The following is a 22,839-nucleotide window of genomic DNA, read 5'->3' as shown; positions in this document are numbered from 1 at the left end:
TTATTCCTGAATCTCCCCTCTTGCTCACTCCCAGCATTTAGGCAGTCAGCTGACCTGGTCTTGTCTGTCTTTCACAGTGTGAGCCCGCGATGGGCCATTCCAAAGGCTGAAAGAGAATCAGATGTTAAATATACCAGGTTTTCCTGGAACTTGGTCTCTTTAGTAATTCCTAGTTCTGGTACCCAGTTTATGTCTTTCTCTTAGAGACTTCACAAGTAGGAAAATCTCCCTTTCTAAGAATTAGCATACTGAGAAATGAATACATGAAAGCAAGGCAGTTTATGGTGTTGTCTTTGACAAGCCAAGTCAACTGAGAGAGACTGACAGGCATGGAATAGTGGCCAGGTATTTGGTTCAATTCCACATAATCTCTTTTAAGGCCCTCAAACATTTACCCAAGAGAAACTGGAAATACTGGGGCTCATAAGCAGTTAAAATGCAGAGATCCACGGCTAAGAGATAGATGTATTGCATTAATAGATTTTTCTAGTGTTGACTCATTCATACATTTTTAAGGGAAAACCCTACTTGGTCTTTTTATACACTATTGAATTCAATTTGCTATTTTTTCATCCATCCATTGTTGGTCAATAATTATCTTTTTCTACTTTATCTATTTTTGGTACCAAAGGTTTGCAATTAGCGACCTCTTTGAATGATGGGAAAATTTCACACCTTTTCTATAAGTCTGGTGTCTTTTTTTGTTGTTGTTTGTTAGTTTTTTGAAAGAACAGGTTTTTCACTATCATTTCCATTTTTTAGGGTTATTATTCTAGTAAATTTTCCATTTCTTCTTGGTACAATTATAGTAAGATATTTCTCTGAATTTTCCCATTTTATATACTTTTTCAAATAGATTAATATAAAATTGTTCAAAGTTTGCTTTTATAATTATTTTGTTCATTTGTCTCTGCCCTTGTATCCTTTTTTCCTCATTTTGTTTATTGTATTTCTCTGATTTATTATGTTGTGAAAGGTTTTGTTTTTAAATTAATCTTTCCACAGATCCAAAATTTTAAAACATAACATTTCTATTATTTTATATTTACTTTGTATTTTAATTAATTTCTATTTTGTTATTATTTGTGTCTACTGTCTTTGGTTTCTTTTTAAAGGTTTTTGAATAAAAATCATTTATTTATTTCCTCTCTTGTTTTACAGTAGATATATAAAGCTATAAATTTTTTCTGAGAACTACTTTGGATGTACCTCATTCGTTTTGATGTTAGTTCTTTTGTTAAGTTGTACTGTGTATTTTTAATTTTTATTTCTTTAACTCACAGTTTATTTGGATGTTTATGTTAAGAGAATAAGCTTAATATGAAAATCAAGAACTCAGATCCCGGAGTCAGGGTGTCTGGCTTGTGGCCTACTCTGCCACTTACTATATGTGACCTTGGGCAAGTTGCTCAATCTCTCTGCCCTTCAACCTCCTTATTTGTAAAATGTAGAGAATAATAGTACTGACCACAAACAATTGTTGCAAAGATTGAATGAGTAAATATTTGAAAGTGCTTAAAATAATAGTGGTCATATAGTGCTATGTGTGTGTTTATGAAGTAAATCTTCAGTACTCTGAGGAAGGATAATGGAGGGTTTGGCTAGGGTTTTTTTTTGGTTTATTTCTTACTTTATTGCATTGTGGACCATGAAAATTATTTACATAATATCAATATTTCAGAATTTCTTGAGGCATCCTTTATGGTCAAAATAGTGAACATTCTCTGTACAAAGATTAGAGTTTTAGATTAGGCTTGTTACTTGTCTTTATAACCTTTTTAGCCCTATTAACCCATACTGATTATCTTATTAGTAAGTTTCCAAGAGAAATGCGTTAATATCTCCTACTATGATTTTTGTCAATTTCTTCCTATATTTTTATCAATTTTTGCATAATGCATTTTGAAGGTATGCTGTTAGGATCTTATAGATTCATTAATGGAATAGTTTCCTGGTGAATTGTTTTGTTTATCAATATTATAAGTCCCTTAGTGATTTTCACTTAGAATAATACTTTGTCTGATATTCATAATATTACCAATTTTATTTTTGTCAGCCTTTTCCTGGATACCATTTCAACCTCATTTTCAACTTCTCTGTGTCATATTATTTTAATAGTGTAGATTCAGATTATTAAAATTCAGTCTGAAAGCCTCTGAGCTTCAATTGATTAGCTTAATTCATTCACGTTATTATAATTAGAGAAATTGTTGGATATTACTGTCATCTATGATCTTATTTTATATTTTCCATTTACTAAGATTTCTTGATTTCTGTTTGTTTCTTAGTCATCTTTTGTTGACTAATTTGTTTGTTCCATTTTCTGGTTAGAAAGTTATATATACACCACTTCTATTCATCCAACAGTTAGCCTTCATTCTTACAATTTAATTTTATTTATTTACTTTTTATTGATTGATTGATTGATTTAATGCAGATATTAATGAGATCACCCTCAGAGCTTTTTTATTTCTTTTTTTTTTTTGGTAAGGTAGATTGGCCCTGAGCTAACATCTGTTGCCAATCTGCCTCTTTTTGCTTAAGGAAGATTTGCCTTGTGCTAACATCTGTGCCAGTCTTCCTCTATTTTGTATGTGGGATGCCACCATGGCATGGCTGGATGAGCGGTGTGTAGGTCTGCGCCTGGGATCGAAACCTTCGAACCCCGGGCTGCTGAAGTGGAGCATGCGAACTTAATCACTACATCACTGGGCCAGCCCCTAATTTTATTTTTGATAAATAATCCAAATGTAGAATTAAAAATGCAAAATAGTACTACATTGTTTAAACATTTAGTTTTCTATCTGCCCATGATTCTTACTTCTTAGAAGCACCTACTTTCAACTCTTTTATCTGTTTCTCATGTTATTCACTTCCATATTTCTGCTATATTATATATATAATGCAAATAACAGTATTTCTTAATTCCTAAATTTTAGGCATTATCTCTTGACTTCCTAGATCACTTATAATACCATCTATGTACACATGAACACAAACATACCCACACACTTCTCTTGTCACCATCTCATTAAAAGTTAAATCTATCTTAAGGACACACATTATTATAATATGCAAATATTATTTACAACCGAGCTGTGTAGCATCCTACAAGTGTACATCTCTTCCAGTGCAGTTTTTGTCTTCTTGCTAAACTTTAGTAATTGAACCCTTTTGTTTATATAGTTTTCTAGTGTCTATAATGAATCCAACCTCAAATTTTCCACCAGAACAGTAAAACCTTCTTCCGTAGATAGATAAAGTCAAATATTAGATTTGGTAATGTTGGGTAATATTCCCAAGTCATTAATTATCTATCTGTCTATCTATCTATCTATCTATCTATCTATCTATCTATCTATCTATCTAATCTCCTTAGTTGGCCTGCTAGTCAGTTAGTTTCTTTTTGTTTTAAGATTACCATTCTGGAGTCTTCTTCCCTCCTTCTTTAATCCATCTCTTGGATTGATCTGTAGGGCTGCTACAGGGCTATAATCCTGCAGCTTTTCTTCACAAGCATTCTCCTTCCTCCAGCTTTATTAAAGTATAATTGACAAATAAATATTGTATATATTTAAGTTGTACAATGTGATGATTTAGTATACATACAGATTTGTGAAATGATTAACACAATCAAGCTAATTAACACATCCATTACCTCACATAAAAAATTAAACAATTTATTTTTTTGAGTGTGGTGAGAATGCTTAAGATATATTCTTAGCAAATTTCAAGTATACAATACAGCATTATTACCTATAGTCACCATACTGTACATTAGATCCCCAGAACTTATTTTTCTTATAAGTGAAAGTTTGTACCCTTTGACCGACATCTCCCCATTTCCCCCAGGCCCTGGCAACCATCATTTTACTCTCTGCTTCTATGAGTTCAACTTTTTTATATCCCACATATAGGTGAGATTGTACAGTATTTGTATTTCTGGGTTTGGCTTATTTCACTTAGCATAATGTCCTCCAGGTTTATTTATGTTGTTGCTAATGTCAAGATTTCCTCCTTTTTTGCCTGAATAATATTCCATTGTGTGTATATGGATGTAACTGTGTATGTGCATGTGTGTGTGTATCCATTCATCTGTCGATGAACACTTAGATTGTTTCCATGTCTTAGCTGTTGTGAATAATGCTGCAATGAACATGGGAGTGCAGATATCTCTTTGAGATGCTGACTTCATTTTCTTCAGATACATATCCAGAAGTGGAATTGCTGGATCACATGGTAGTTCTATTTTTAATTTTTTGAGGAATCTCCATACTGTTTTCCATAGTTGCTGTAACAAATTTACATTCCCACCAACAGTTCACAAGAGTTCCCTTTTCTCCCCATCCTCACCGGCTTTGGTTATTTCTTGTCTTTTTGATAATAGCCATTCCAACAGGTGTGAGGTGATATCTCATTGTGGCTTTAATTTGCATTTCCTTGATGATTAGTGATGTTGAGCACCTTTTCATGTACCTTTTGGCCACCAACATTCTGAGATTCCCTGATCTCTTACCTATCTTAGTGTCCAGATTTCCTGGATCTCTCCTTTTGGTGGAGTAGCTCTTCAATAACTTCCTGAGAACAAGAACATGGGATGTAAATTCCTTAAAATATTACTTCTTTGAAAATATCTTTATTATATTCACACACATTATGAATAATTTGCTGGACATATTAATTTAGCTTAGAAATAATTTCCCTTCATAATATTGAAGGCATTCCTTCATTGTTTTATTGTATTTTTTAAAAAAGTCTAATTTCATTTGTATTATCAGTCTTTTTAACATGATGTTTGTTTTCCTCTCTCTTTTTGGAAACTTAGCATTTTCCTTTTTCCCTCGAGTGTTGCTATTACAAGATGATACTCTTCAAAGTGTGTACTCTTCCTATTTTTTTTCCACTATGCTAGTCACTCAATCTGAAATTCATGATCTTCAATATTTTGAAATATTCTTTTCATTGATGTTGTCTTTATTCTATTTTCTCTATTTACTCATTCTGGAACTCATATTTGTTGAACATTAAACCTCCTCTACCGGTCCTCATATTTTCTATTCAATCTCTTTTATTATCTAAATTCTTTTCTTTTTACTACATTTTCTAGAAGACTTCCTCAACATTCTCTTCCAATTTTTGAATTTATTAATGGAAGAAATTGCCTTGTTTTCTAAATTTTTCTTGGTATAGAAGCCTACTTTTATTTCATCTATACACTCTATTCTCTCATCTCTTTGAAGATATTAAATATGTATATATATAAATACATGTGCATATATTTTTAAAAACTTTTATCCTCTCTATACATTATCTCTCATTTTTCCAATTTTCTTATTTTTCCTGTTTGTTTGTTCCCATATGGTCTTCCATGTTAGAAACCACCTTGATTTTCCATTTATATCTAAGAAAGAGGCTCTAATAAGCCAACTGGAAGTTCTGGAGATATATCTGTGTATATAGGGCAATAAAGTGACAAAGTCATTTTTCACTGGGAAGCACCCAGATGTTAGTATCTATAGATATATCCTCTTGGGAGTCTCCATCTCCCCAGGGAGGATTCCTCTAATGTTCTTTCTGGTGGCTGTACACCTTATTGCCAGGATTGTGGGAGTCAGAGGAGGAGAAGACTGGAATGAATGTCTCTCTGCTTGGTATGTGAAATTTCTCTTAATCTGCTTATTTTCTACAGAGCATTTCCCCTCAGTTCTTCAAATATCTCTGGAAAATGTAAATCTCTGGTATTTTGCTTGGATGTGGAAGGGGCATTGACCTTGCTACACAGAGTGGAGAAGGAACCCCCACTCTACATATTCTGGAAGAACCATATTTAGAGAATTAAGCAAGATGGAATGAAGCCATTATCAAGAACTGTGAAAGCATTTACCTTATTTGCAAGATTACAAGTTAGCCTGCCACAGTTTCATGGGTGCAGGCAGAAGACACGAGACTCCTGGGTCTGAGACAAAAGACATTATTACTCACAGCAATAGTATTGACATTTGCACTGGTTCTCTGAGCCCCAATTCTTACAGAAGAACACAAAGAGAGCCAGGAAATACCTGAACATGCAGTGAGTTGCATTAGAAAAGTGGAACTTGAGCTTGGGGAACTTGAATCTGCTATAAAGTGCCTCCCGGCCCTATGCTCTAGAGGGAGGCACTATCTCTATCTTCCAAAGTTGTTCATTATACAAATGTCCTTGAAATAATAATCTGGGACAAAGACAGTGAGTGCCTCTGCTCACAAGAAGTGCATAAATGCAAGAGACCCAAGGAGAATTGTCACAGTTCAAATAGGTACAGCAAAATCTAAAAGGGAAGGAAGATGTGTTGTGTGTAACAGTGGGTGGGGGTAAATGTTGGCTTCTATAATTAAGTGCAGAAACATTGAGCATCACCAATGGGTGGAAAAGCAGCATGACTTTTATAAAAGAAATGTATTCTTTAAGAGGTCAGATGAACCATTTGCTATATAAGTAAAAGAAATAATATATTTTTGGTTTCAAAAATTGGAAAGCTTCTCTCTCTAATATTTGAACCATTAAAATAGTAAAGAACCTTTATCTATTATGGTTAGGTTAGAGGTAGATAATAAAGTCAAGGTAAATGATTATTCATCTTAATGAAAATGTATATACTCCTTAAAGGTGTAAAGATATGAAGTCAATGAAAATAAATGGCAGGAGTTTCTTTGCAGCTAGCAGGAAGTGGCAAATAAATTTCAGTGAGAAAATGCAAAATAATGCATTAGAAAAAGAGGGCTTAGAGTATGATTAAAGCACGACGTGCTCTAGTTATTAACGTGAAAGATAGCAGAATTTGAAGCACTATGGGCTCTTCCTAAGTATATAGGCCTAGATTAAAAAAAAAAAAAAGATAGGTTTAATCAGAGATCAGTAAAAACAAAAGCAAGAACCCTCATGCAAATTCTCGGTTCACCTTCATGCAGTGCAGGTGATGCCCCATCTGTGCTACTAGAGAAGGTTAGACATGACATGATCATCCCTAATAATGATAATAATAATTATGACCAACGTTTTTTGAGATCTTACTCCATGTAAGTTTTATGCATTAACCCATTTGAGCCTCACGGTATTCTTCTGAGTTAAGTACTAATACTATCCATTGTATAGATGAGGAAAGTGTATTACAGAGAGGATCAGAGCTTGCCTAAGGAGAATAAGACTCAATCGTAGGGCCCTTTGGCTCTGGAGCCTCTGTATTTAACCACCAAGCTATAGTGATTCTCTTGCTGCTTCATCTAGATCTTTATAAATGCTGGTGTCTAACTAGATGCCCTGTGACACATGTGTCATTCACCTTTCTCTTACTAGCTTGGATAACTGCTTTTATAGTGTACCGTGACTCTAAGACTGAGTTAGGTGCCTCTTCTTTATGCTTCCATAGCATCCTATACTAATCTCCATCAAAGTACTCATTACTCTGTACTGTCATATCCATTACCTTTCTCCTCTAATGATGTTCTGAGTTCCTTAACATCAGGGACTCTTTCCAATTCATTTTTAATTCAATAAATATTTATTGAGAAACTATTATGTACAAGCCATTGAATCCATAGACACTAACACATTGTAGGGGAATAAGAAATATTTGATGAACAAACAAATAAATTAATGTTCCTCTTTGGAATTCCTCTCCCCTTAAGATCAATTGTGAATTTTATTGCTAATCTCAAAGAGGAAGATGGGTTAACTGCATAACCACATTGAATAAGTTATAAAATTGATTACATTTGTGCATTCGTCCTATAATTATTGCTGTTCATCTTTAGCTTCCAATTCCTACTCTAAAATGATCTTTGGAAGTCTTCCTGGTTAAGTGCTCCATGTTTAGTATCTCCGCTGGTGGGAAGCCTGAAACCTTATATATACTTAGAGTTTACTTATATAGCATTTACTAGGTGCCAGATACTTTTCTAACTACATTGCATATATTAACTAATTTAATCCTCACAACTCTGTGAAGAAAGTGCTATCATTAAGCCCACTTTAGAGATAAAGAAACCAAGACATAAAGAAATTAAGTAACTTGCCTATGGTTATTTAGTTAAGAATTGGAGGAAACAGGATTCAGTCCTGGGCAGTGTGGCTCCAGAGTCCATGCTCTTAATCACTGAGCCCTATTGCTTCTCATTACACTCTATTTCCTCTTTGAGGCATAATGATGGGAAACTGCATTTTAACACATCCTTTGTGAGAGATCACTTGATAAAAACTTTATAGGGAAAAATATGACACTCTATCAAAGTTTAGGATGATCATAGTCTTTGACTTTGCATTTTAACTTCCTGGTATTCACTTATGTGTTAAATGACATATTTACAAAATTTTCTGTTATAGAATTGTTTATAATGGCAATAGCTGGAAAAATAATTATAAGCTTAGTTAATAAATAATGACATATCTATAAAATGGAAAATTATGCCACCATTAAAAAATTCAGGTAAGTCTTTAAATACTCTATGGAAGGGTATCCAAGATAGTGTTAAATATAGTGGAGAAAGTATTAATGTGCATATGAGCATGTGTGCTTGTATATTAGCTTGTATATGTAAGGCATATCTGTGTATTTATAGACTATGTATTTTCTGGAATGAGTAGAGGGTGGAGAGGTGAAAGGAGAGAGTATATTGACTACCTTAACATGACTTTGCTATTCAGTTGTTTTCCATAATACAACTTTACTATTCCATTGTCTTCATCAACATGGCATTGCTATTCCAAAAAATTCTTGCCTAGGAAGACAAAAGTTGTATATAACTTTATTGTTCCTCTTAGGAACCTCCACAAAAAAACTCTTGCCAATAACTACAAAACTGATCAGCTTTTCAATAAATAACATCAAATTGCTGTTAACTCTCTAAGGCACTTGAAACCCTCACCTCAAAAGTCTTACTTTGTTGAATCCACCAATCCTAAACTAATATATCATGACCCTTACCTAATCCTAATTAAGTCCCTGAATTGAAAAACTGAGCATAGACCAGAATCCAAAACTTCATAAACAGCCTAATTTTGCACTCCCTTCTGTTAGATACTACTAATAATCTGTCAAAGTGGTACTCTCCCTTATCAAAGTAAGAACAAACTCAGCTTTGTTTATCAACAGATTGTTTTGGTGGTATTTTCAGGGAGTCAGCATTTTAAAAGGGATATGAAGGAAGTTGAAGGAAGACTATTATTTAACTATAAACTTGTTTTACTTTTGAATTTTGTAGAGTGTCTGAGTATAACTTATTCAACAAAAGAATTAGGAAGGAAGAGAAGAAGAAAAGGAAGAAAGGGAGAAAGAACGAGAAGGAGGAAGGAAGGAAAGAGGGAAGGAAGGAAGGAAGGAACAAAGGAGGGAGGGAAGGAAGGCAGGAAGGAAGGAAGAAAGGAAGGAAGGAAGGAAGGAAGGAGTAAGGCAAGGTACTGGACAGAAACACTTCAGGAGAGAATATAAAAGAAAAATCCCATATCTAAGTCCCTTGTCATTTCAATACATAGAAGCAAAGTAGGAGCAACCAACAGAGAAAGAGCATCTGTGATAAGACTGAGTTAACAAACAAACAAACAAAAAAAAAAAACAAAAACAACTTCAGAGTGCTCTAAATTTCTTAGCTAGAAGCAGGGTCATTTGTAGAAGAAAGGGAGAGAGGAGGAATGCAATTTATGTTTGTGGATGTAATTAAATTCCATGAATTCTAGAACAGCTGGGAAGCAAGAGACAAACTTTAATGCCCCTATATTAAACTCATTTCTAAAAAAAACAGTCATTCCTTGGAAGGAAGGAAAGATTCCAGCTGCACCAATTCAGGTTGGTGAGACAGAGAGTAGAGTTACCTTGACACACTGGCATGCCATTTCTTCTTCAATAAATTCAGTAGATCATATCTGGAGAGAAAGTGCTGCGCAGAAGGAGGGAAGATCTGAAGATGAAGTCAGAGATCCAGCACATACTGCCTTCTCCTAAGAAAAGATTTGCTTATATCTTCCTTCCTCAGTTTCCACTGTGGTTTCAGTGGCCAATCTCCATTCTAAATTGGATGAAAAACATTAATCTATCCATACAAGAAACTCCAAAAAAAGATAAACACAAAGAAAACCACATATGGAAACATTGTAGTCAAAGTGTTAAAAGACAAAGTGATGAAATCAACAAGAGATAAACAACTCATCACATACAAGGGAACCAAAATAAGACTAACAGCTGACTTCTCATCAGACAGTGGTGTCCAGAGTCAACGGGATGACACATTTTAAATGACTGGGAACAAAACTGTTGATCAAGAATTCCTTTTTTTCCCCCAAGTTTTCTTTTAAAGGAGATGTTTAAAAGTACCTAAACAGAAAAAGTGACTTCAAGAAAAAAATGCAAATAACTGCGGAGTTCCAGGTTGTTTCTAGGACAATGATCCATAGCTTCCTCTTCAACGCAATCTGAAGATTTCAATGCCCAAAATCTTAAGATCAAGAATTCTGTATTTAGCAAAACTATTATTCAAAAATGAAGGTGAAATAAAAACATTCCCAGGTAGTCGAAGACTTGAGAGTATTTGTTGTTAGCAGATCTGCCATACAAGAGTACACAAAGTTCTTCAGGATGAAAGGAAATGACACCAGACAAAAACTGAAGTCCATGCAAAAAAATGAAGAGCACCAATTATAATAATTCCATAAGATATAATATAAATGTATATTTTTATTTAGAAAAATTTTGATATGAAAAGTGATTATATGTGTATATTTTTTGCTTTTCCAATGAAGTAGAGATTATACACTACAAACATATCACAAAAGTAGCATGTTGACTCTTAACTATTTTGAGTTAATTAACTTTTTCCTCACCATTGGTACCTGGATTATTAAGGGAAGAGCCTTCCTTAAACTCATTTTGGCTCCTCTTGTCCTTCTTCTTGTCCTTCCACCTTCACTTTTCTCTATTCTCCTGTTGTTGGAAGCCCCAGTTCTGATCTCCTTCTTATTTTTCTGTCTTCTTAGGTCAATTTCGTAGCATTTTTCAACAGTCAGCTCCATGAGCATTCTCTTCTTCTTCTGACCCCGTTTTTTACCCTGTGCATGGGAGACGCATTTCTTTCAGCTCTACATGGACTTCTGCTTCAAGTAGCTTTTTTATAGCCAGAAGTGATCGTATGAATCATATAAATCAGACCAAATCCTATGACCCTGTTGACATGGCCAGAGCCCCATATCTGTCTCATGTAGTTAGAAGTCTTTCCTCAGTTTCTACTCTCCACAAACTCCTGTACATTTGGAGATCTACATGTGAGTAAAAGGCAATTTGATTTGGATTGGTAGAAAGTAGTCACTGAAGAAAACTTATACCTTACACCAACTCATTTCTAAAAGTTTATATCTTACTATTATCATCATACTAAAACTGGGTACAATTAGTTTTTTTAAAGACTTTTTTCTTAGAGAAGTTTTATGTTCACAGCAAAATTGAGAGGAGGGTACAGAGACTTCCCATATACTTTCTGCCTGCACATTTGCATATCTTCCCCCAGTATCAACATCTTCCACCAGAGTGGTACATCTATTACATTTGATGAGCCTACATTAACTCAAAGTCCAAAGTTTACTGTAGGCTTTACTCTTGGTGTTGTACATTCTATAGGTTTGGACAAATATGTAATCACTTGTATCCATTATAGTATCATACAGAGTATTGTCATTGCCCTAAAAATCCTCTGTTCTCTACCTATTCATCCTTCTCTCCCCTTCAACCTCAGGTTAATCACTGATCTTTTTATTGTCTCCATAGATACCTTTTCCAGAATGTTACATAGTTGGAATCATATAATGTGTAGCTTTTTCAGATTGGCTTCTTTCACTTAGTAATATGCATTTTAGTTTCTTCCATGTCTTCTCATGACTTGATAGCTCATTTATTTTTAGTGCTAAATGATATTCCATTATCTGTATGTACCACTGTTTATTTATTCACCTAGTGAAGGGCGTCTTGTTTGTGTCCAAGTTTTAGCAATTATGAATAAAACTGCTATAAATATCCATGTGCAAGTTTTTGTGTGAACATAAGCTTTCATCTCCTTTGGGAAAATAACAAGGAGCACAATTACTGGATCATACAGTAAGAGTATGTTTAGTTTTGTAAGAAACTGACAAACTTTCTTCCAAAGTGGCTGTGTCACCAGCAGTGCATGAGAGTTCCTGTTGTTCCACGTCCTCATCAGCTTTTGGTGGTGTTAGTGTTCTGGATTTTGACCATTCTAATAGGTGTGTAGTGGTATCTTGTTGTTTTCATTTGCATTTCCCTGATGACGTATGATGTGGAGAATTTCCTCATATGCTTATTTGCCATCTGTGTATCTTCTTTGGTGGGGTGTCTGTTAAGGTCTTTGGCCCATTTTTTTAAGTGGGTTGTTTTCTTATTGTTGAATTTTAAGAGTTCTTTGCATATTTTCAACACTAGTCTTTTATCAGATGTGTCTTTTGCAAATATTTTCTCCCAATTTGTGGCTTGTCTTTTCATTCTCTTGACATTGTCTTCCACAGAGCAGAAGTTTTTAATTTTAATGAAGTCCAGCTTATCAATTCTTTCTTTAATGGACTGTGCCTTTGGTGTTATATCTAAAGTATCATCACCATTCCTAAAATCATCTAAGTTTTTCTCCTATGTTATCTTCTAGGACTTTTATAGTTTTTGATTTTCCATTTAGTTCTAAATTTTATTGTTCATTGCTGGTACATAGGGAAGCAATTGCCTTTTGTATATTAACCTTGTAACTTGCAACCTTGCTATAATTGCTTATTAGTTATAGGTGTTTGTTGATTCTTTTGGATTTTCTCATAGACGATCATGTCATCTGTGAACAAATACAGATTTATTTCCTCTTTCCCAATTTATATACACTTTATTGTCTTATTGCATTAGCTAGGATTTCCAATACTATGTTGAAAAGGAGTGGTGGTATAGGACATCTTTACCTTGTACCCAATCTTAGCAAGAAAACTTTGAGTTTCTCATCATTAAGTATGATGTTAGCTATAGGTTTTTTGTGGATTTTTTTAATCAAGTTGAGGAAATTCTCCTCTATTCCTAGTTTACTGAGAGTTTTTTTTTTTTAACATGAATGGGTGTTGATTTTGTCAAATGCTTTTTCTACATCTATTGATATGATCATGTGATTTTTCTTTTTTAGCCTTTTGATGTGATGGATTACATTAATTGATTTTCAAATGTTGAACCAGCCTCACATAACTAGGATAAGTCTCACTTGGTCATAGTGTATAATTCTTGTTATATATTGTTGGATTCAGTTTGCTAATATTTTGTTGAGGATTTTTACATCTATGTTCATGTAGTTTTTTTCTCTTGTAATATCTTTGTCTTTTTTTGGTATTAGGGTAATGGTGGCCTCATAGAAGGAGTTCAGGAAGTATTCTCTCTGCTTCTATCATCTAAAAGAGATTGTAAAGAATTAGTATAATTTCTTCCTTAAATATTGGGTAGGATTCACCAGTGAACCCATCTGCGCCTGGTGCTCTCTGACCTTATATTATTTTTCTTCTCTCTAAAGAATTTATTTTAACATTTCTTGGAAGGCAGGTCTACTGGAAACAAACTCCCTCAGTTTTTGTTTGTCTGAGAAAGTATTTAGCCTTCACTTTCAAAGGATAATTTTGCAGAGTAAGAATTCTATGATGGTGTTTTTTCTCTCTCTCTCGATGCTAAATATTTCAGTCTACTCTCTTCTTGCTTGCATGATTGCAGAGAAGTCGGATGTAATTCTTATCTTTGCTTCTCTATAGGAAGGATGTTTTTTACCTCTGGCTTCTTTCAGGATTTTTTCTTTACCTTTGCAGTTTCAAAACGATACACCTAGCTGTCTTTTTTTTTTTTTTTGCATTTATCCCGCTTGATATTCTCTAAGCTTCTTGGATTTGTGCTTTGGTATGTGGCATTAATTTGGGGAAATCCTCAGTCAATATTGTGTCAAATATTTATCATATTCCTTTCTCTCTTTCTTCTCCCTCTGGTATTCTCATTATGCACATATTATGCCTTTTGTAGCTATTTCACTGTCCTTGGATATTCTGTTCTGTGTTTTTTTTTTTTTTCCAGTCTTTATTTGTTCTCTTTTCTTTTCAGTTCTGGAGGTTTCTATTGATATATCTTTAAGCTCAGAATTTTCTTCCTCAGCCATGTCTAATCTACTAATAAGCCCATGAAGGCATGCTTCCTTTCTATTAGTGTTTTTGATTTCTTGTATTTTATTTTGGCTCTTTCTTAGGATTTCTATCTCTCTCTGCTCACATTGCCCATCTGTTCTTGCATGCTATCTACTTTATCAATTAGAGCTCTTAGCATATTAATCATGATTGTTTTAAATTCTTGGTCTGATAATTCCAATATCTCTGTCATGTCTGGTTCTGATGCTTACTCTGTCTCTTCAATTTGTGCTTTTTGCCTTTCAGTATGCCCTGTAATTTTTTCTTGATAGCTAGATATGATACACTGGGTAAAAGGAACTGATGTAATTAGGCCTTTAATAATGTGGTGGTGAGATGTTGGGGGAGAGGGGGAAACATTCTATAGTCCTATGATTAGGTGTCAGTCTTTTAGTGAGCCTATGCCTCTGGACTGTGAACTTCACAAGTGTTCTCAGTTTTTTTTTCTTTCTTCTTAAGTGGGAGAGGATGGCTAGAGGGAGCTGTAGTTGGATATTTCCCTTAACCCACATGAAAGGCTTGAGCTTGCTGGAACCGGGTGCCCCTCTCTCAGGTTAGTGAGGCTTTGATAATAATCCACATGTTTAGGCTGTGGTTAACTAGTTTCTCCTGAAGGCAGACCTTATTAAGAAGAACAGAGTGCTTTGGTGTATTTCAAAATGGTTCCTTTTCCTCTCCTTCTACTGGAAGCGTAAGAGAATTTTTTTCCGATATTTACTGTGAGAATCTGATAGATTCTCCTGGAGGTAAAGCTCGCAAATGGGGACCTTCCTACAACTGGGTCTCCCTGGAGTTTTTAACTCTCAGACTTGTCCATGCTGATCTTCCAGCAATTTGTCAATTACAGGTGAGGTTGTCCTATCCCAGCACTCGTTCCCACAGTGGTTTAACTCGTGGTAATGGTAAGCCGTGACCCTCTGTATTTGCCTGTCTGTCTCTTCAAACTTGGAGGCAGTGATGTGCCTTGTATACTCACCTTTCTTATGGATCCAAGAAGAGTTGTTGATTCTTCAGTCTGTTCAGCTTTTTACTTGTTGTAAAGATGGAGTGGTGACTTCCAAGCTCCTTACATGTGAAATCGGAAACCAGAATTCCCAGTCAGATTTTCTTCTAAAATATCTTTTCTAATAAATCCCCTTTTAAACATCCAAATTGGGTTAAGTATGTATTTTATTATAGTTTATGCTTCAGTGATGTAAAATGAACATAATAAGCTTGAATTTATGCTTCACACTATATTTTGACCCTGTAGAAATCTCAAGAACTAGAATCAGTGGACGTCAATTTAGAGGCCTGTGGAATAATTTATATATTTATAATATTAACAATAGGCTGAGGTTGTGAGAAATGGTTTTTCTGAGGTTTGTATTTGAATCTCACTTTTGTGCTGGCGCTCGTTGTATTGTATGATATGTCACCAGTCACCTGAAACCTTGGCACTAGAGACTTTACTTACAATATTTCTATATTGAAAATCTGCAAAAATGCTTAAGAGATTTTTAATATCCTTTAAATAATCTTGGAAAAGAGCTTTATTATCTACAACTTATCTCAAGACATTCTTGACATCTTTATTTTTAAGTGTTGCAGACTCTGATGTTACGTAGTCATTGAGATCAACTAATCCTAACCTTTGCTGATCTTGCTATCATGTTTAAAGTAAGTTCTAAAGGTAAAGTTTTACCAGATGATCACCATGGTGAGATGAGAAGCACAGAAGGCAATGACTTCTTTAGGCCCTTGGCTAATGCTATCCTGAAAATGGTAGAAATAATGAAAATATAAGAGGCCAAGAGGACAGTGGCAGGTGGTAATAGTCAGAAGACTTTAAGTTACAGGATCAGAAAATGGACTAGCAGAAACCAGGTCCAACATGACTTAGAAATAACAGAGACAGTGATCAATGAGAGCATCATAAAAGATCAGCTAGAGAGTGGCCACAGCCTGAACCAGTGATAGAAGCAATCCTGTGTTACACACTGAGGGTGCCAGCAGGACACAGCTTCTTCAGTTCTTGAATTGAGTAAGAGTGGGTTCCAGGTGCCTGTATCATGGTATTAACTTATTACTGCTATGAGTTGTTGACAGGAAAGTAAAGAAGATGATGATCTGTATCCCCCAGTACTCCAAGGAGATGGACTGATTCCTGCCTACAGGAACTGAAAGCCAAAGTGAGACAATGTCTACACAGTACATCTTTGAAGGAAACAGGACACTAAGGAAAAATACATAGGGGGAGTATGAAGTGATAGTCGCTGAAGATTATAGTCCCGTTGATGACATTATCAGCCATTGTTATGAAGTACAGGAAAAAAATTCTTGAAAAAAAACTCATTCACCTCTATGTATATCTTTTCATTGAAAAAATTCACATCAGAAAGAGATTTAGAGAAAGTGAACATCATTTATTAACACCAGATACTGTGCTTTTCTCTAGGGAGGATACTATCGAGCAAGAAAGAGACATACCAAAACTTACTTTAAAGAAGCACTGACCTGCATTTCTGGAAACATGGCCAATATGGTAGCCCAAATGGCCTTCCCAAAGCCTGGCCTTATTCTATCATCTTCTCTGCACAAAGGAGCAGGACAGAGGAAAGGAAAGCCCAGGATTCAGGATAGTTGTGAAGAACCTCTATTCTGGGGAACTCCTAGGGCACTTTGTGCTGGAAATGCATGCTGACAGAGATGAAGTGATCAATCCCAGATATCCTTCATCCTTTACTGTATTGCTGCCTCCTCACTGTTTCATCAAAGGCCCAGATCAAGGACGAGTACAGATGGAGTTGAAGTGCCAGGCCTACTCAACAGCTGCCTCCTTTTTTTTTGGTGAGGAAGATTGGCCCTGAGCTGACATCCATTGCCAATCTTCCTCTTTTTTTGCTTGAGGAAGATTGTCCCTTAGCTAACATCTGTGCCAATCTTCCTCTATTTTGTATATGGGATGCAGCCACAGCATGGCTTGATGAGCGGTGTGCAGGTCCGTGCCAGGGATCTGAACCTGTGAACCCGGGCTACTTAATCACTACACTACCTGGCCGGCCCAACACCTGCCTCCTCTTTGACCTGGACCCACCCTTTTAATGGTCAAGCAGGGTAATTGTTTTCATATTTCTGCTGTTCATTTTATGTTGAAAATTTCCCTCCCTCTGAACCCTTCCCTAAATCCAGTAAATCATGAGAAACTTCTTGATTTGTTTCCAAGGATGCTGAGCTCTCGGCCAGTGAAAGTGCACTGGTGAGTCCTGAGCCTGGGACATTATTCAAGAATGCTACTCAGAGCACTGTGTACTGTGTTGGATAGTTAGAGCCTCACCCTTCGTTTTCCTTTGTCCAGCTCATTCAGATCTAGATATTCCTCAGTGTTGAGGCCAGACTTCACTGCTGCGGGTGAACTCCTCTTTAAGGATTTTTCCAGCTTTGGGTGTTAGCAGAAGCTTGTCCTCTTTTTTTGTTCTTCTAACTTTGTGCCTGTTGACTCTTGCTGGCTATGTCATCATAGTGACTGTTATTTGTCACTATGGACCATCACCTTCACATTCCTTTGTACTTCTTCCCGAGCATGCTGTCTGTCTCTGAGACCTGCTGCAGTGTGGCCATTATTCCCTATATTCAGTCTGGTCTCCTGTGTCCTTACCAGCCCATTGCCATTCAAGACTACCACCCAGCTCTTCTTCCATCTCAGCTGTGCAAACAACTCTTTCCTGCTCATGGATATGCAGTATGATCACTATGTGGCCATCTGCAACCCCCCTATGGTATTAGTCAGGGTTCTCCAGAGAAACAGAACTAGTAGGATATATATTGATATACGCAAGAGGAGATTTATCATAGGAATTGGCTCATGCAGTTATAAAGGCCAAGAAGTCCCACAATCTGCCATCTATAAGCTGAAGAAATAGGAAAGCTGGTAGTGTAATTCAGTCTTGAGTCCAAAGGCCTGAGAATCAGGGGACTGGTGGTGTAAATCCCAGTGTGAGTCTGAAAGCCCAAAACCAGGAGTGCTGACGTCTGACGACAGGAGAAGATGGATGTCTCAGCTCAAGCAGAGAGAGAGAGAATTTGCCCTTCCTCCGTCTTTTTTTCTATTCAGGCCCTCAATGAATTGGGTAACCACCCAAATTGGTGAGGGTGATCTTCTTTACTTAGTCTACTGATTCAAATGCTAATCTCTTCTGGAAACACCTTCATAGACACACTCATAATTAATGTCTTACCAACTACCATTCCTTAGCCCAGTCAAGTTGACACATAAAATCTACCATCACAGTCATCATAGGTAAGAGGTCTGTGTCCAGTTGGCATCTGAGTTACTGAAAATTGTCCTGGACATAACCATTGTCCAGGTAACATATGTGTTTGGTCTCCCCTTCTGCAATATCTTTGTCATCTCTCACTTCTTCTGTGACATAAGACCCCTGCTGAAGCTGGCCTGCACAGACACCACTGTCAATGAGATCATCAACTTTGTTGTTAGTGTCTGTGTCCTTGTTCTACCCGTGGGCCTGGTCTTCATCTCCTATGTCCTCATCATCTCCACCATCCTTAAGATTACTTCAGCTGAGAGTCGGAAGAAGACCTTTGCCACCTGTGCCTCCCACTTCCTATGGTTGTCGTCCACTATGGCTGTGCCTTCATCATCTACGTCAAGCCTAAGTCCCAGAGTTCCCTGGGGCAGGACAGACTCATCTCAGTGACCTACAGTGTCATCACTCCCCTGCTGAACCCATTTGTGTACAGCCTAAGGAATAAGGAGGTCAAAGATACTCTGCTCAGAACCATGGTGAAGATACTACTCAATTCTCAGTGTGTCAAGATTGTGACAGCTTCTCTTTCTATACTCATTCCTCCAAAGTGTTGACAGTCAGGAATGTTGCAATTCTCCACAACACCAGGAAGCCTTCTATGGGTTCCACTCCTGGAATGTCCTTTCAAGAGACGTCTCCCGTCAGATTTCAGTCATATTCCTATGAACCCAATAAAAGCCCTGAGAGTCTGTCCAGTTCTTATATCTGCCAAATGAAACAAAAAACAAAACAAAAAAAAGGAAGATTCATGTTAAACACCTTGGAAAAAGCTCCAGAAATTTTATTCTGCTTTGAGGCCAGGGAACCTTCAGAAGGGAAGACGGGATTTGTCAATTTAGTTGTCCGTTATACAATTTCCCCTCATGTTTTTATTTGTTTACAAACTTTGGTACAAGTGCACTGGTCACTCTTCCACTGGTCTCTCTTTCATCTCCACCCCATGGAACCCATGCTGAGCCTTGTCTGTATGCTGTTTCTCCTCCCTGGTGCTACCTCATGCCCTGCACCACTATTACCGTGGAGCGTAAGGACTGGGACTTATTATCATACTGATGATAAATTTCTTTACATTTGTACACACTTTGCAGTTTATAAGGAACTTCCACATACAGTTTTTTACTTGATCCTCAATGAACTCTGTAAGGTAGGCAGGACGTTTATCATCCCCATTTTTCACATGAGGAAACAAAGGCACATACGGGTGGGGTTGATTTGCCCAAGCATACAAAATAAGAGAGCTGTAGAGTCAGGATTTGGATCTAGTTCTTCTATCATTGTCTCTTACTCTTTCTAGCGAACGGGTTCACAAGAAGCAGAAACTTCACGAGCAAAGTTTGGGCTTTCAGTGAATAACATAGGTAGGGCTGCCACTGGTCTATAGGATGCTTTTGTGCATTTTAGAATAAAGCGTTCCCTCCTCTAGACAGTTCTGTCAGAAATTGCTATAATAATTTTACCACCCTCTCTTGGGAAATTATAAATCTGTGATGTCTAAAATGTCAATGGCATTCCCTTAGATGTGGCACTGTCATGCACTGCACAACCTAGAATCCTACACTGCGCTTCTGATGTAGGAATAAAAAAGGAGCCTGCAAACAGATAGGTGCCTAGCTTTTTCCCCAGAGCCTTTATTCAGTCCTGGATTGTCTGAAAGGCTGAAGACACTGACTGCTATTATTGGCTGAAATATCTCCAGTTTCTCTAACTCAGATCTGGTCAAGAGTGTTTAAGATTTATAAGGTCTGGAGTTACTACAAAAGTGGGACTCAACACAGGGGATCCTAGACTGAGCCAACCTTTCTGGCTCCTGTGAACCAGAACCATGCCAAATTCTGCCAAGGGCTAGAGGCACAAATTTACATACGTTGGGATGGAGGTTATGATTATCACCCTACCAGCATCCTAGGATGTCTTCCTATTTAGAGCTCACGCATACAGGGACATGAGGTTAAATTCCAGTTCTGAGTCTGATGGTTCTTATTTTAGTATCAAGGAAGAAAACACTCACACATTAAGTATTTACTGTGTAACAGGAATTGTGTTAGAAGTTTATACACGTTATCTAATTCAAACTGTATTTGTATCCTTCAAAATTCTTTTATTCACTCTTTTATTCAAGTGATGTTTATTGAGGGCTTCATGACCTATTTATGTTGATATGCTGAAGCTGGCTCTTAGAAGGCTGGTGCCATCCCAAACTTTTTGATCACGAGAACCCTTTAAACTCTTAAAAATTATTGAAGGCCCTAAGGGCTTTTGTTTATATTATTTTACTGTAGTAGAAATTAAAACAAACATTTTGAAAATGGTTTATATTAATTCATTTAAAAATAACAATCATAAATCTATCATATGCTAATATAAATAACATTGTTATGAAAAATAACTATAAACAAAAAGAATTTGGAAGAGTGGCCCTGGTTTACATTTTGCAAATCTCATTATGTCTGGCTTAAGAGAAGATACCTGGATTCTCATGTTTGCTTCTGTATATAATCTGATATATCCCACAATATCTGCATAGAAGCTGATATATCACATGATCTGTATATCACATGTTATGCAGCCTCTGGAAAACTCTTTCAGGAGAGAATAGGTGAAAAAGGTAAATAACATCAGGATTATCATGAAAATAGTTTTGGTCTGACAGACATTCTGAAAGGGATCCCGTGCCCACTCTTTGAGCATGCCTGAGCTAGTGTATGGGACCTTGTCTGCCTGTTGTGGGCTGTATCCGCTAATGTTCCCCCTCCCCACACTGACCTCACTGGCTTTAGAATCAAAAAACTAGAAGTGGGAGTGGGGAAGCATCCCTTCTTGGGAGTAGTAAATAAAGGAACCAACGAGGAGGTCACAGTCCTCTCTTATCTTTGAACATTTCTTTGTCCATTGGAGAGAATCTCTGGGTAGGAGAGGGGAGGAAATGAGAAGTAGAGCTGAGGTCAAGAGGTTCTAAAGGGGTCTCATCACCCATTAGTGCTCAGTATGTGAGTGAGAGATGGGCTTTCCAAAACTTGTTTTCTATCGATATTCTCTTATTCCTGGACCCCAAACAGCAATTTAGCCTATGTTGTGCCTCATAGCATCAGCTGAGAATCGGGTGAGACTCTTTCTTTGGATTGTTAATATCAACTAGGAAGAGAAGCAATTGCATGATTTTTTTTTAATAGTTGTTGGCTCTGAGCACACTGGAATTCAGAGCCAGGAAGTGCAGTGTTAAAAAAAATCTAATGAAAAATTGCTTCATGTTTGCGCTTATCTAAGGAGTGTCTATTCAATCATATTCCTTTCTTCTTTATCATATGCCAAATTAGTACATGTGTACACATCTGGTTTTGGATTCTGTTCTGTTATATGGTCTATTGGTGCCAATTTTATGCTGTTTTAATTAATGTAGATTTATGACATAGCTTGATATCTGCTAGATCAAGACACCCATTGTAATTTTTTCTAAAATAGCCTTGTCTGTTTTACCACATTAAAAATATAAGCCCCATGAAAGCAGTGAAGTTCTTTATCATTTTGATTGCTGTACCCCTAACAGCTTTAATAATTCTTGACATAGTGTAAGCAAGCAATAAATATTTGTTAAATAAAGGAATGAACTTATACTTCTGAACTAATTTTAGAATTAGTTTGTCAGTACGCATGCAACATCATACTGGGATTTTTATTGGGATGGCATTGAATTTGTAGATTGCTTTGGGAAGAATTGACATCTTTGCATCCTTGAAACTTCCCATAAATGGATATGGTTCCATTTATGCAGTTCTTCCTTTATGTCCTTCAGTAAAATTACCTAATATTCTCCAGAAGGATCTTGTGTGCTTTTGTTATGTTTTTGTCAGTTGCTCAGGTGTTTTTATTACTGTAAATAGATATTTTTACATAACAGCTTTATTGAGATATAATTCACATAACATAAAATTCACCATTTTATAGTATGTAATTCAGTGGTGTTTAGTAAATTCACACAGTTGTGCAACTATCACCACTGTCTAATTTCAAAACATTTTCATCGCCCCCAAGGGCACTCTGTAGCCATTAGCAGCCACTCTTCATTTCTCCCCTCCCACAGCCACTCACAAATACTAATCTGCTTTGTATCTCTATGGATTTGCCTATTCTGGACATTTCAAATAAATGGAATCATATAATATGTGATCTTTTGTGATAAACTTCTTTCACACAGCATAACGTTTTCAAGGTTCATCCATGTTGCAGCATGTATCAATATTTCATTCCTTTTTATTGCTGAATAATATTCCAATATATTGATATACTATATTTCTTTATCCATTCACCAGTTGATAGAAA

General features: G+C 36.3%; 1 pseudogene; it reads left to right on the top strand.

The window, feature by feature from the left end:
• The first annotated feature begins 16,887 nt into the window (after window positions 1–16,887).
• Window positions 16,888–19,076, top strand: LOC131401489 (olfactory receptor 10J3-like; annotated as a pseudogene).
• Window positions 19,077–22,839: the final 3,763 nt, after the last annotated feature.

This window comes from Diceros bicornis, chromosome 4 (assembly GCF_020826845.1).
Source record: "Diceros bicornis minor isolate mBicDic1 chromosome 4, mDicBic1.mat.cur, whole genome shotgun sequence".
NCBI classification, from domain to species: Eukaryota; Metazoa; Chordata; class Mammalia; order Perissodactyla; family Rhinocerotidae; genus Diceros; species Diceros bicornis.
Note: the sequence above shows the minus strand (reverse complement) of the source record. Positions and strands in the feature narration are given on the sequence as shown.